Raw genomic sequence first — 14009 nt, forward strand, 5'->3', positions numbered from 1 at the left:
TTAGGTATAAAACTTTGACTTAAGGTTTTCTTAATGACAGTACTGAAATAAAGACATTTGTCCTTAGTGTGCCAATACCTTAAACATTGCACTATAACCACTCCTGTAACAAACATGCTGTTTTCCAAGTGGCCTACTGCAGGGATGGCCATCCAGCACATTTGTCACAGCCTTCCCTCCATTCACCAAAGTAAACATGGCTAATTGGTTGCAGAAGCCTTCACCCAAGAGCCAAGACACAGCTGTAGAATCCTTCTCAACCCACCTTCAGGAAGTTGCCATCAATCAACTAGAGCTGGGATGAAAGAAATTTACAAAGTTTGGTCCCTTGGCCAGCAGCATGGGCGTCACCTGTGAGCTTGTTGGAAATGCAGATCCTCAGGCCCACCCCAGACGGAGGGAATCAGAATCTGCATTTTGACAAGATCCCTGGGTGCATCCTGTGTACCAGTTGAGAATATACCTTGGAGTGGTTTGTACTCCAGCTGTGCAAGTTAACTATTGTGTGACCTCAAGCAGTGTCTTAAATCATCAAAGCCTGTTTTCTCATCAATAAAGCCGAGAATAACACCCACGGCTGCACATATAAGGCATTTTGCAGAGTGCCTGCCAACAAATACTCAGTTAATAATAGTTCTTTTCATTGTATCATTTTGCACCATCCACAGCTGCTCACCAGACGACACATTCATTCAGTGTTGCTGGAGCCTCTCAACAGGGACAACTTCCAAAGCCATCCACGCCCGATGGCCGGAGGAGCATGGGGACGGGGACAGGAACACTGTCAGCAACGCCGGCCCCAAATACCTGGGATACTGCACATTTTCCAGCGCGTACTAAACGCCAGGCGGTCTCCTTGCTCTCAGACCTTCGCTGCACGTGGCTTTATTAGAAACCGTCTGCTCGAGTCTAGACACAGCCACGCGGTCTGGTGGCCTGCGGGAGAACGCGGGGGCCAACATTCCTGCCGGCCGCGCTCCGCCCCAGCCCTCTCTCCGCCTTGATTCCCTTCCTAACTTTCCGCCTGCCGCTGGCGTCCTTGCAGCAGAACCCGAACCCGCCACCCCGGGCGCGGGCGCGCGGCCGCTCGCCCCGCTCGCCCGACGGACAGGGCCGGGCGGGGGCGGGGGCGCGGGGCGCGGGGGGCGGAGCTCGGCGCCCCGCTGCTGCCGCCGCCGCCCGCGGAGCCGCGTGCCCTCGCTCGGATGCTCGGCGCCGCCGCGCTGCCCCGCGTGGACGGACCGACCGGCGCGCCGCGGGCCCGGCGGCTGCGCAGCCCCGCGCCTGGACTCCCGCCTCCCGTTTGGCTCCGCGCCCGGCGGCGGCGACTGCAGCCCGGCGGCGGGGGCGGCCCCGCGGTCTCCGCCCGGCTTCTGCGCGCCGCCTCTGCTCTTTGCATAGTAATTTCAGTTCCTGCGAGCGCCCCGCGCGCTCCCGGAACAGGGCTGAGCCGAAGCGCCGCTCCCGGGCGCACCGGGGCCCTCCGTGCGGCGCCGACAGTCGACGGGAAGCCGCCGCCACAGCGAAGGCAGTGGCCCCGCGGCGCAGGCAGGAGCCGGCGGGATCAGGTAGGCGGCCGGCGGCCGCGGGAGGAGACGCCCCCCGCGCCGCCTCTGCGCCGTGCCCAGCCCCCGGGAACCCGGGCAGGGCTCTGCTCGGTGCTGGTGAGGGATGGATTCGGGGCCACGTTTTTGCCTGGGGATCCTTTGCCTGTTGCTCCGGTGCCCATCCCATCCTGCGCTCCCCAAGGGTCTGTGTCTCTCGCAGGTGATGAATTTCTCTGCAAGGTCATTGCTCCCTTAGGCTCTGGCTTTGAAGGTAAATGGGAGAAGACGCTGCTGTTCTTGTTCTTGGGCAGGGGGGTTATCATCAGTGGGTCTGCACACTGTGAATATCCCAATAGGTAGGGGTGTGTGTGTGTGTGTGTGTGTGTGTGTGTGTGTGTGTGTTTGGCAATACTAACTGGCATGTTTCTTATTTTCCTATGCTTATTCTCTTTACGGTCAATACACTACAGTTGTATATAAAATGTGTGTGTGTGTATGTGTGTATACAAACACACGTTTAAATATATATAATCTTTCCTGAGATAGGCTGAGAGAGAAGAAGGGCGGGCAGAGGTTGATAAAGGGAAATCACTGTAGAGACCTGTTCAGTATCTAGAGGTGAACTTTGGAACCGGATTCAATCAGGGTAGAGACTAGAGGCTATAAATGGTTCTTTGGAGATGGATTTTTAGAAAAGAGCTGAAGAACACTGTCAACCATGCTCACAGCAGACCTTCACGCCATCCAGGCACATCTAAAAGATACAGGCAAAATTTCAGACGCAACAATGGACCGTGAAAGGGGAGGAAATAAAGAGAGGTACTTAGAGACTGCAAAGTGAATTTGGGATGGTAGGAAGGCAGCAAGTCCCTGCCAGGTTGAAAGGACCTTCTGGAGGGGCAGTGGGAGGAATCTCTGCTTGGAGTGTAGGCAGTTCAAGGTTAAGGTGATGTGAATGTCCAGAAAGCAGCAAAGGCGGAGGGGAGAAGGCAAGGGTTTGGAGGGGGAGGGGAGAACCGAAGCTCTGAGAGTCACCCAGAAGCAACCACCTTTCATTAAGGTATCTTTCTCTTCCTGTTAAATCAATACCTTGGATATGGTCCATCTAAAAATTTTTCACAATACGTTAGTTAAAGATCCATCGGTCCACGTTTGCATTTTGTTTTGCAAGGAATCTGGGTCATGGTGGGACTGGAAGTAACTGAAGTGTTTACAACACCAGCAAAATTTGGAGAGAGAGTTGATTAAGGCTTAGCTTCATGAAATATTTACACATCTCTTGCGTGGGCTTTTGTTTGCTCTTGTTGGTGCTGCTGCATATTTTACTTTGATAATGATTTGAGTGTACTTCTCCCAAATGTGCTTATTTTCCAGTTATAAACTATTGTTTCTTTTCCACTGTGTTCACCACTGGCCTGCCCTGAGTAACAACTGTGGGAATAAAGATACATGAGTCAGTCACACAGCATAAAGGCAAAAATCTTTTCTGTTGCTATCTGCAAATGGCAGGAGTTTGTATTATAGAATATTCTTTTGAGCTAGAATCACGAAGAACATTTTTCAAGTTTCTGTGTGGTTTTAGTAGGGAGAATAGGTTATTGATTCACAAATAGAAAAATAAGTAGTAATTGCCATTGCAAGTCTAGATGTTATGTCGTTGGAATTTATTTTGGAAACAGGGCGGAGGAAGTCCTAGAGAGCCACGGAGAGCATGTTGTGGTGTGGTGAGGTTTACCTAATCACTAACTAGACTTTCAAAAAAATGACAAGGACACAGATCGGAAGCGCAGAGCTTCATATGGGAGGTGGAGGACTGAAGCACGATATGAATCGCGTCAGTCTTAACTGGAGGTCGGGGTGGGTTCCAACAAGCTGTTTTTGAAATTTGGATTTTTTTTTTAATTGCCTCAATACACTTGCCCATTACACCTGCAGTATTTCTTTGATTGTGCCTCAAATATACATAAAAGAATGTATTAGATACAGCTATCCTTCACCGTATGACTTTTCAGTCACAAAACCTGCAGCTTACAGGGAATATTGGTCGTGGAATCACAAAAACCAGAAGCCTCAGAGAGTCAAGACGTGCACTTCCAGTCCCAGCTCACACTTGAGCTCTTTCAGGGCAGTTGTTTTTACCCTTTGTACATTCACTCATCGGTTCATTCGCACATTCAACATACATTTATCCTGAACTAAACATGGTCCTAAATTTTGGAATCGAAGAGTAACCGAGACACAGTCTCAGCCAGCAAGCCTTGGGAGAAAGGAAGTGACCGCTAGTTAAGCGCTACGTCAGGGCAAGCACAGGGTGCTGTGGAAGCCAGAGCGTGGAGGTGGAGAGGACAGGGACAGCACCCAGCGACCTGAAGTGTAAGAACTAGTCTGGTAAAGAGGAGAGACAAGGCAGGCCTGGTACCAAGGCCAAATATGCAGGGCCCCAGGAAGGACAAGTAGCTCCAGGTGGTTGAAAAGCTGTGAGGAGGTAAAGATGGGAAGATGGAGATCGAGAAGGAAGCAGATCCATCCTCAGGCTTAAGTCCAGAAGAGCCACGAACTCATCTGCTCAGTCAATCATTTGATCTGGAGAAGTTAGGTAAATGCCTTCATATCGAGGCTCTATGTGGTTCACGTTACCCGAGTTTATATGCTTCAAATATCTAGAAACTATATTTACCTTAATTTGTAATAGTCTGTTTAAAAGGGAGACGTGTTGTTAAGAAAATCACAATTCTCTGGGCCTCGATTTCTTCATCTATGAAATGCCTACCACCTACTTTGCATACTGAAAATGAGAAAGAATGAGGGAATGGAGACTTGATTTTTATAGAAATGAGTTTTATAGAAATGTAGGGAATCGTATTTTTATAACAACAGTGCTCAGGGCAAAAGGATGAAAAATGTATATTCCAAAAGCATTTCATTGTCGTAGATGACTCCAAAAGAGAAACTGAATTAACAAAAATGTAACTCAGCAACACGGGCTAAAGAAAGCCCAAAGGTCACATACAACTTACAGTTATTTTTTTAAGTGAGGGAAACATATACAGCAATCTCATAGTAATCAATAAGTGTCCTTTTAGAAATAGTCACAACATATGTGAAGTCAGTTTACTGGGTATGATAGCATTTTATTTTATTTTTTAAATATGTTTTACTGATTACAGAGAGAGGAAAGGAGATGGAGAGAGAGAGATAGAAACATCAATGAGGAGAGAGTCATTAATCAGCTGCCTCCTGCAGGCCCCCTACTGGGGATCGAGCCCACAACCCGGGCATATTGCCTGACCAGGAATCAAACCGAGATCTCCTGTATCATAGGTCGATGCTCAACCACTGAGCCATGCCAGCTGGGCAACATTTTATTTTCAAAAAATAGAGTAAGACAGAATAGAAGGATAAATAGTATTGCTCATTGAACTTTTAAATTAAATATATATTTATATGTATGTACACACTGGACTATGATGTAAAAATCTACATCTTATTATACATCATGTTCCAAAAAATCTGAAAGCAACTGCTTTAAGTGAATGAAAAAAATAGATGCTTCCTGTTTGCAAGACCCCAAGAGTCAACTAGGAGATTGGATACGTAAGCATTTACACAAAATCCTGAATAGCAGAATTGCCTGGAGAAAGGCAAAACATTATGACTTACCAGTAAGGTCATTGCAGTAAAGTTAGGAGATGGAGATCCTTGGGGATTGAATTAGTCTAGAGAGCTTCAGGGAGGAGGCAGAACTTGAGCTAGTTTATGAAGGATGGGAAGAAATCTGGGTGGGCACTGAGGAAGAGGTGAGAATGTAGAAGGGGGAAGTAAAGAATGAGGTGGCATAATACAAGGTTTAAGAATCATTTAAGGCCCTGGCCAGGTAACTCAGTTGGTTAGAGCATCATCAGGATACACCAACATTGCAGGTTCGATTTCCAGTTAAGGCACATAGAAGAATCAACCAGTGAATGCATAAATAAGTGGGACAACAAATTGATATTTCTCTCTCTCTCGCACTAAATTAAAAGAACATTATTTAGAAAAGGAAAAGTGAATATCAATTTTGGGGAGAGAATTGCAGCAGAATTTATGTTTAGACTAAAATATTACTCAAGAGTTGCTATTTATTTTATATCTAAGATTTCTTTTCCTAATACAGCTACTTTAAGAAGATCTGGATAGAATGGCCATAACATCATAAATCTGTCATTTCCTGCCATCTTTTTGTTTCAATAATAATTTCCAGGTTAGGCCTTGTTTCAACTGAATTTAATAGTTGAACTATTGAAATTACGTGATACACCACATTGCGTCATGAGTATTTCATTTCTCAGAGCATAAGTATAATCTTTAGTCGAGGGGGCAAGAGTAATCAGTCTTAAATTGAGCAAATCCTTCAATTTCCTTCAACAAGTTCCGCTTTTCAAGTGCCCAGTAGGTACAAAGCCCAGTGTTAGGCACTGACTGCCCTGTGAAGATGAACCAGACCACTTCACACCCATAACCCCAAAAGGAAGTGCAGCTTCTGTTGGGTTTTCTCTTTTGGGTTCCCTGAGGTACTTGACCATCATTTTAGTTAAGTACAAGTCATTTCCAGTGATTTGACTTACAATTTTTTGAGTTTACGACAGTGTGAAAGCCAGACTCATTCAGTCGAAACCATGCTTCGGATTTTGACCATGTCCTCAGCTCCTGATGCTCAGTGCGATACTCTCTTGTGATGCTGGGCAGCTCCCAGTCAGCCCCACAATCACAGGGGTGAACATGGATACTCTGCAGTAGATTCTCTGTGTTAGAGGATGTTGCCCAACTGTAAGCTAATGTAAGGGTTCTGAGCATGTTTAAGGCAGGCTGGGCTAAGCCATGATGTCCCACGGGTAAGGTGTTAAATGCATTTTCAACTTGCGATGTTTTCAACTTACTATAGGTTTATCTGGATGTGACTCCACCTTAATTGAGCAGCATGTGTATTTAAATAAGTTTGTATGCATTTCTAGAAATTAACATCAATGTTCTGCTGTAGCCTAATAGTTATTTTGAGGAGATCAAATCAGAGAAGAAAGGCTTTACTTGTGTTTCTGAAAAACTTTTGTTGAGCTTCTTTCAGCTCTTCTGCTCTCCTATGAAATGAAATAATGTTATGATATTGATACCGTTTTAAATAAAGCTGTACCTTTAACCAGAAAAACATTGCCAGTTAAAATAGAGATTCATGTGCTTAAATTAGTTGATTTGGAGTGCAGTCAGATATGGAAATTCACTTTTTTATGAAGATGTCCTGGACTCCTCTTTCATCTTCCTTCTCCACATCCAAATGTTTGGATTAGTGATAATCTAACTTTTTTGCATAAGAGTCGAAACTGAAATAATAAAAATATCTTGAGGCTGTATTTGAGTTGAAAAGATATTTATTGCCCTAGCTGGTTTTGCTCAGTGGTTAGAGCATCGGCTTGCAAACTGGGGGGTCCCAGGTTTGATTCCAGCCAAGGGCACGTACCTGGGTTGCAGGCTCCACCCTGGCCCCAGTCAGGGCATGTGTGGGAGGCAGCCAATCACTGTGTCTCTCTCACATCGATGTCTCTCTCTCTCTCTCTCTCTCTCCCTTCCACTCTCTGAAAAGCAATGTAAAAAATATCCTCTGTTGAGGATAAAAAAAATAAAATAAAGATATTAAATTTCATGGGGAAAATGTATATGCTTTACAATTTAGATTACTTACTATCTTGAATGCCAGTAAGAAAAATTTTCAGAGCTTTTTAGCCAGTAACAGCTTTCTAATGTTTTTTATGTCTGTAATTAGATTGTTGGCTTTATTTTGAAGCTAGCAGCATAATTTTGTGGCCTGATTTATTATTGCCAAGCATTAATAACTGACCTTCACTGGAAGGTTAAATGCTGTGACCTTTGCTGGAAGGTTAAATGTTATAATCCATTGAATCTGAGTCCAAGTCTTGAAAGTGGGTCTTAGAAATCTATATTTTACAGTGATCCCAAAAGCATTTCAATAGCCAAATGTGAATATCACTGTTTAGTCCTGCCTTTATTTACAAGGAAATAAAAAGGTTATAGATGAGTCCCAGACAAGTTAATTAGCTTGTCCTAAATCACCATTAGATCTGGGGCTAAAACCTAGACCTCCTCTTAGCTGATTGTCAGCTAAGGGGAGGAAGAGCAGGACCTGAAGAGAGGTCTGAGCATCTCCTGAGTGATGGGGTATGGACATCAAAATATTCATGCAGCCCTTCTTCCAAAATTGAGAGTAAATGAAGTGAGTCTTTTTAAATGACAATACAGAGATCTCTGTCCCCAGGGTCTGATGCAACAGAAAAATTGTGGAGATCAGCTGTGTGTTCTGAGGCAAGGAATTTTCTTGGCTTTACACACCAGATTCAATTTAAAAATGGTAATTCTTGGATCCTAAACCCAGTGGATACCCAGTTCTCCCCCAGGAAGATGGCTTTAGTAAGTAAGCACAGCCTGTGACACTTGCAGACCAAGCAAACTCTGAAAAAACTCAAGATGAGACAGTGGAAATCTATAGTCACAGGTGCCTCCAGGGACCTAAGTGTCATTATTAATTCAGTGGACAGCTGGACAGAGAGCTCTAGAGCTCCTTAAAAAATCACATTTGCCTCTACTGATTTCTGGGGGTAAAGGAGTTGCAGAGAATATTTTTTTAAGCCCAAATTACAAGTTGTTTGGCAAAGTGGGAAATCTAGTTCAGGGGGAATCATCAAGATGTTTTATGTGGCTAGATTCTTGATTGTTTTTACAGGATATTGATTTCTAAATAGCCTAAAATTAAAATAACCATTACTGTATCTATGAGACACTCTTCTTTTTCTTTATAATGTACAACTTTGGGTAAATGAAATACTTGAGGGAGTTCAGTGTTTGTGTTTGCTATATTTTCTGAGTAATCAGAGTATTTTTTTTGTTTCAATTCTTGTCAATAATTTTTCTAAAATGTAATAGACTGTGCTTGTGTTTCTGCCTTAATAAGTATAATATGGCAGATATCATCAGGGTTCAGAATTTTGCATTGCCTCTGGGTTTTTATTCTGAATTATGACTGTGTAGGACAGGGCTGCTGAATATAATATAAGAATTTTTAATCGTTTTTCTTTTCTACTCTGATACCAATATACTTTCTTATGACACACTTTGCAAAAAATGTGTTCTTCAAAAATGCAAATGATATTTGATTCATTGTGGGTTCCACTTTGTTGACTTTGGTCTTTGCCTTCGCCATTGCATCATTTTGGAATGCTCATTTCTTTGTACTTTCTCAAGCCCCTCTAAACATTGTTGAAAGCTCAGCTATTTCACTAAGCCCTCCAATATTCTTACAAGCTGTTTCTAACTACTATTTTATACATCACTTGAATTTTTAATTTATACTTAGTTATATTGTTCCGCTAATAAGAATTTTAATCAGAGCTGAGGTTCACAAATGGATGTACATTTCCCCTGCATCCTTGAATGAGTAAAAAATGCTTATGACAAAAGGGTGTAGAGGATTGGCCTTGTTTTCATGTTGAACATGTTCTGAAAGCAGTCAGAGAGCAGAAATCTGTCAATGTCAGGTCAGGGGCACAGCTCTGAATAAGGGAGTGAAAAATGCCTATGCAACCTCCTTTCACATTGAGGATGATTTCTTGCCTACACATAGATTCTCAGAGCAGAAGAATGATTTGCCATGAGCATCTCAGAGACCCGGTGCACTTTACTTAACCTGTCAGGACCTCAAATTTGAGAATGTAGGTACAAGATCAGAAACCGGAAACTGGTAGTCTGTGAGCCCAGCAGGAAGAGCATGTTTTATTTGGCCTGCAGATATTTATTTTTAATTACACCAATAGTTAAAAATCAGAATATCTATTATAAAAAAATGAAACACCAACCCACATTCATTAGGCCGTAGCTGAATAACAGCGTGTGCTACCTCTTTACAATACTACAGTCTCCACTACTCCCTACTGTCTCTCTGATGCTGAGGCTTCATCTAAGCCACTTATACTCAACAGCTTCACCTACTTGTGTTAGCTACCTAGAACTCCTAGGTACTGAGTTTGTGAATCTGGACTAGGTGTTTTCTCAGTTCCATTGAGCTCTGCAATGCTCTGATTGTACTCACGAAATTGATGTTATTGTACAAAGTAGCAAGATCATCGTATTCAATGTAGTTAATTCCCATAAACTATAGTGAGAGTCTAAAAATTTCCATGCTTAAAATAATATAGATTCTGTGAAAGGTTAATGAATACAAACTGAGTTGACCTGGTCTATTAGTAAGAGAATAGCGGAGTGTTTTGTTTGTTTGCATGCTTGCTTTTTACTGTACCACATGTGGCCAAAAGAAAAAAAAAGAGAAGCAGCAGCAGAACAGTTTTAACCATAATGTATCCTTTAATTTTACTACAATTTTCCATTGGATTGCTTTATGAATTTTTAAATGCACTGTGTCTTTATGTACAACTCTTTAGGTATACATCAAACTTGCAATAGCCTCCTGAGAGCCCAAAGCATATCTCAGTCTTCCAAGTAATGGTGCATTCTGTTTGATAGGCCTGGCAGTTGAGACTAAACTGTCAGAATTAGTATTGATTCATCCCCCAATTTGTGTCCGTGTCCGTACAGCTGAGCAGTGCGCATCTAGCAATGGCAGTTGGCTGTGCTTTCCACCCATCGCTGAAGCTCATCAGATCAAAGCACATCACAGGCTGGCTTATTGTGCAGGACTGTTCATATGGCTAAAACTGAGGTGACGGGGTCAGGGCCGAGTTATTCATATTGTAAATCAAGGCAAATGTCCTTTTGGGACAACGCGATGGAAAACTCAGGCAGATCTCTAAAGTAGAGAAAAGTCTTAATAGCGCTCTGAAATCTCTCCTTTTTCAATCTCTGCTGCCACTTTTCACGCGTCCTTCACTGCATGCCACCCCCACATTGTGCCTCCTACTTTACTTCTAAAAGCATCCTCACATCTAATTATTAATCCTAAGGTGTCGGTGCTTCAGCAGCTTCGCTCCAAAAAGACAGTACTGAGAACAGTGTCAGTGGAGGCCAACAGAGGACACAGGCTCCGTCATCAACTGTGCTTCCTTTAGAGAGAGTGCGTTTCCTTGTAGAATGATGTCCAGGTCTTTAAGTCAAGTCATTTGATGACATATCACCGGAAATGCATTGATAATATTGTATATATAAAACACCATAGGTGTTAAAAAATCTTTACAGATAAAGTAATTTTTTTCTTAGTGATTTTAAATAACATAAATTTAATCACACTGGAACTTTTAATGCTCTCTTATGAAGAAACTGTTTGCCTATTCCCCTGGTGGTTGTTTTGATGTTTAAAATCATAATGGTGGGTTTTTAAAAGGTCGTCCCTCTGGGGTTTGTGGCTTTTGAGTGGTGAGTCTAAGTCTTGGGAAGGGATGATCAAAGTTAATAACCTGAGCTGGACTGAGAGTACATCAGTACTTCTGCTTTGCAGATCAAGGAAGAGCATTCCTCAAAATGGAGAGAGAAGTTTATTTCAGAGATGAAGTATAGAATGTGAAAGGTGGTTGGCAGAAGGCCCCGATTTAGGGAAGATGAGTGCTTGGATCATTTAATAAGTTCATACTTGAGTACTTGATGTATATGTTAGACCCTGTGCTATGTGCCAGGAATTTAAAGTTGAATCTAATTATTTGAGTCTGAACTCTCAATTCCCAGACACTGGACTAGATACACTTACTAATAAATATGGCTCAGCAGAGTTAGAATGGGCTCTTTTATTGGTCGAGATCCTTGAGAACTGCCCTCGCAGCCTAACGAATGAGGCTCCTCTCTCTGTCCCAGCCAGGCAGCCCTGTGAGCCCTGTCTTCCTTCCTGTGAGCTCTAGCAGTTCAGCTGACTTTCCGTTTCTCTTCGCAGCTTTGCCATCTGCCCTCCACCCCTGGGTTCCTTTCTTCTCAGCCAGGCCAACTTGAAAACAAGAGTTTTTCCCACATTACACTTCCTTAATGTCATTGAAAATAAAAACATGGACACATGTATTTTTTACTTTATTCTACTAAAAACAACTAAGTAGCAACAGTAACCAAGATGGGGCAGATTTAAGATTAAGAAATCTTCTAAATTTCTGCTAATGGCTAATCCATATACTATAGGAAACTTCTTCCCCAGGCATATACCAGAACCTCGGTGTAACTTCATCTCCCCTCCTTTTTTTACTCAAGAAAACATCTACAAATGCAAGTGAGATGAATGAGGGTCACATTATTATAAAAATTACTTTATTATCAAGATTAACATAACCGACAGAGAAGACTGCTCTAAATTATTCCTTTAATAAATCACTTGTCATTGTACTTTATCATTGCTCATAAATGTTTTGTGACACACTAGTGTATTTGAAGATGGTTTAAAGGCTACTTTTAAATTATTGCTTAGATTCTCAGGGATCACCTCCACCCTTGAGAGGTAATCTGGAATCAGATCATTATTGAGTAAGGTACCCATTTCAAAGTACTGAAACTACGCAGCTGTTTTCACTGCTGCTCGGTGAAATGGCCCAGGCACTCCTGCTCTTTTCTAAGGTGGTTCTCACTCTTTCCTGTTCTTCCTCTCCAGGGTTAGGACCCTGGAAGTTCAAGTGGTAACTCATGTCTCTGGAATGCCTGGTGAATGATTGCATCTCCGTGTATTTATTCCAACTTAGAGGTGAACTGCCTTGCCTTGCTGCCTAGAAGGCAGTGACACGGGAGGTAAGAGAAGACGAGGGTACCTAGATTACAGAACTAATGATGACAAGCAGAGACAAATGACCGAGCAAACACAGGGGGAAGACGAAGGAAAGCAGGGTAAAGGGGGAGCCAGAGACTAAAGGAGCCGTTCGGGGCACTTTGCCATCTTGGTTCTAGGGCATGAAAGAGCCCAAATACACTTCTCTTTCTCCATCTCCTCTCCACTGTAAGGAAATGGACAGTGCAGAGACTGTAGATCTGTAGAGTGGATGAGCTCCTCTTTCAAAACTTCATTCTTTAGATTTCTCTGCCCATGGCATTCTACTAAAACAAACCATGTCCCCTGTTAACAAATCTATGCAGTTTGTGCTATTATTTTCCCCATATTAGAGAGCAGGAAACATATTAAATAACTTGGCCAGTGTCCCAAAGATAGTAATTGCCTGAGCTGTGTAAATTCAGAGTCAGCCAACTTCAAAGGCCACATGCTTCACCATTGTGCTATACTACAATATTGGTAAAATTAATACGATGAAGCCCTGGCCTAGTGGCTCAGTTGGTTAGAGCATCAACTCTATACACCAACGTTACTGGTTCTATCCCTAGTCAGGGCACAGACAAGAATCAACCAATGAATGCATCAATAAGTGGGACAATAAATTGATGTTTCTCTTTCTCTCTCTCTCTCTCTCAAAATCAGTCAATAAATAAAAATTTTTAAATTAATACTCTGGCCCTAGCTGGTTTGCTCAGTGGTTAGAGCGTCGGTCCTTGGACTGAAGGGTCCCAGGTTTGATTCCAGCCAAGGGCATGTACCTCGGTTGCAAATTCGATCTTTGGCCCCAGTCAGGGTGAGTGCTGGAGGCAACCAATCAATGTGTCTCTCTCACATCAATATTTCTCCCCCCTCCCACACCCGCTTCTACTTTCTATGAAAAGCAATGGAAAAAATATCCTCAGGTGGGGGTTTCAAAAAATGAATACTGTGAACACTGGGTCAAAATATGAGGAATAAGCACGACTTTATAGACTAGTTTCTCCTATCTTGGATTTCATATTGTGTTGCTTAAAAACCAAATGTGAAAGCTTCTAATTCAGTAATAAATCATTTTTTAAACAAACAGGGTGAGTTTAAGGGCAATTTAGGTTAAATCTTTATAAATCATTGTCCAGGCAATGCAATCAGAAAACAAAACTTTTTATCAAAATATCCAGATGACACATATGTCCCAGAAAAAAATATTTCTTTCTCAAAAGAAACACTAAATACATATCACAGAGTCACGTGCACATACACATGCACATACACACATATAACAAGAAAAACCAGGCATGTGTCTGTGTTTAGCCCTACCTGTGGACTTTGGACTTAGAAACTATTTATAGAACTAGTGTTTCCAGATTGGTGTTTTAATCATAGACTTTTGTTTACTTACGAAAGTTGAGCAATTCCTTCTTATAGCTTGTAGGTAAGTGTCCTGGTTACAAATTGAAGGCCAAATAAAAGGGAATCTATGTACAGGAGGCCCATTTGATTCACGTTCCTTCTTAAAACTATATTTCTAATAAACTAATGGTGCTTAACAGGAGCTGAATATGCACAGCTCTGTCCATTTTGAAAATGAAAATTCACTAATTGTTTTTATTTATTTTTTTTTATTTTTAAATATATCTTTATTGATTTCAGAGAGAGGAAAGGAGAAGGAGAGAGAGATAGAAACATCAATGATGAGA

The 14009-nt window shown here is 42.3% G+C and overlaps 1 protein-coding gene across 2 annotated transcripts in view; it reads left to right on the forward strand.

The window, feature by feature from the left end:
* Positions 1-1396: 1396 nt before the first annotated feature.
* The window catches only part of GPRIN3 (GPRIN family member 3), a 62966-nt gene continuing 50353 nt past the window's right edge, over positions 1397-14009 (forward strand). Inside the window, exon 1 of one of the 2 annotated variants that reach the window (XM_087826581.1) lies at positions 1397-1568. The gene's annotated coding sequence lies outside the window, so the exon portion shown is untranslated. Of the gene's footprint in view, positions 1569-1637; positions 1819-14009 lie in introns of those variants that run through there. The other variant, XM_087826575.1, reaches the window with a different exon arrangement.

The sequence above is a fragment of the Miniopterus natalensis genome, chromosome 1 (genome assembly GCF_054644295.1).
Source record: "Miniopterus natalensis isolate mMinNat1 chromosome 1, mMinNat1.hap1, whole genome shotgun sequence".
Classification (NCBI taxonomy): Eukaryota; Metazoa; Chordata; class Mammalia; order Chiroptera; family Miniopteridae; genus Miniopterus; species Miniopterus natalensis.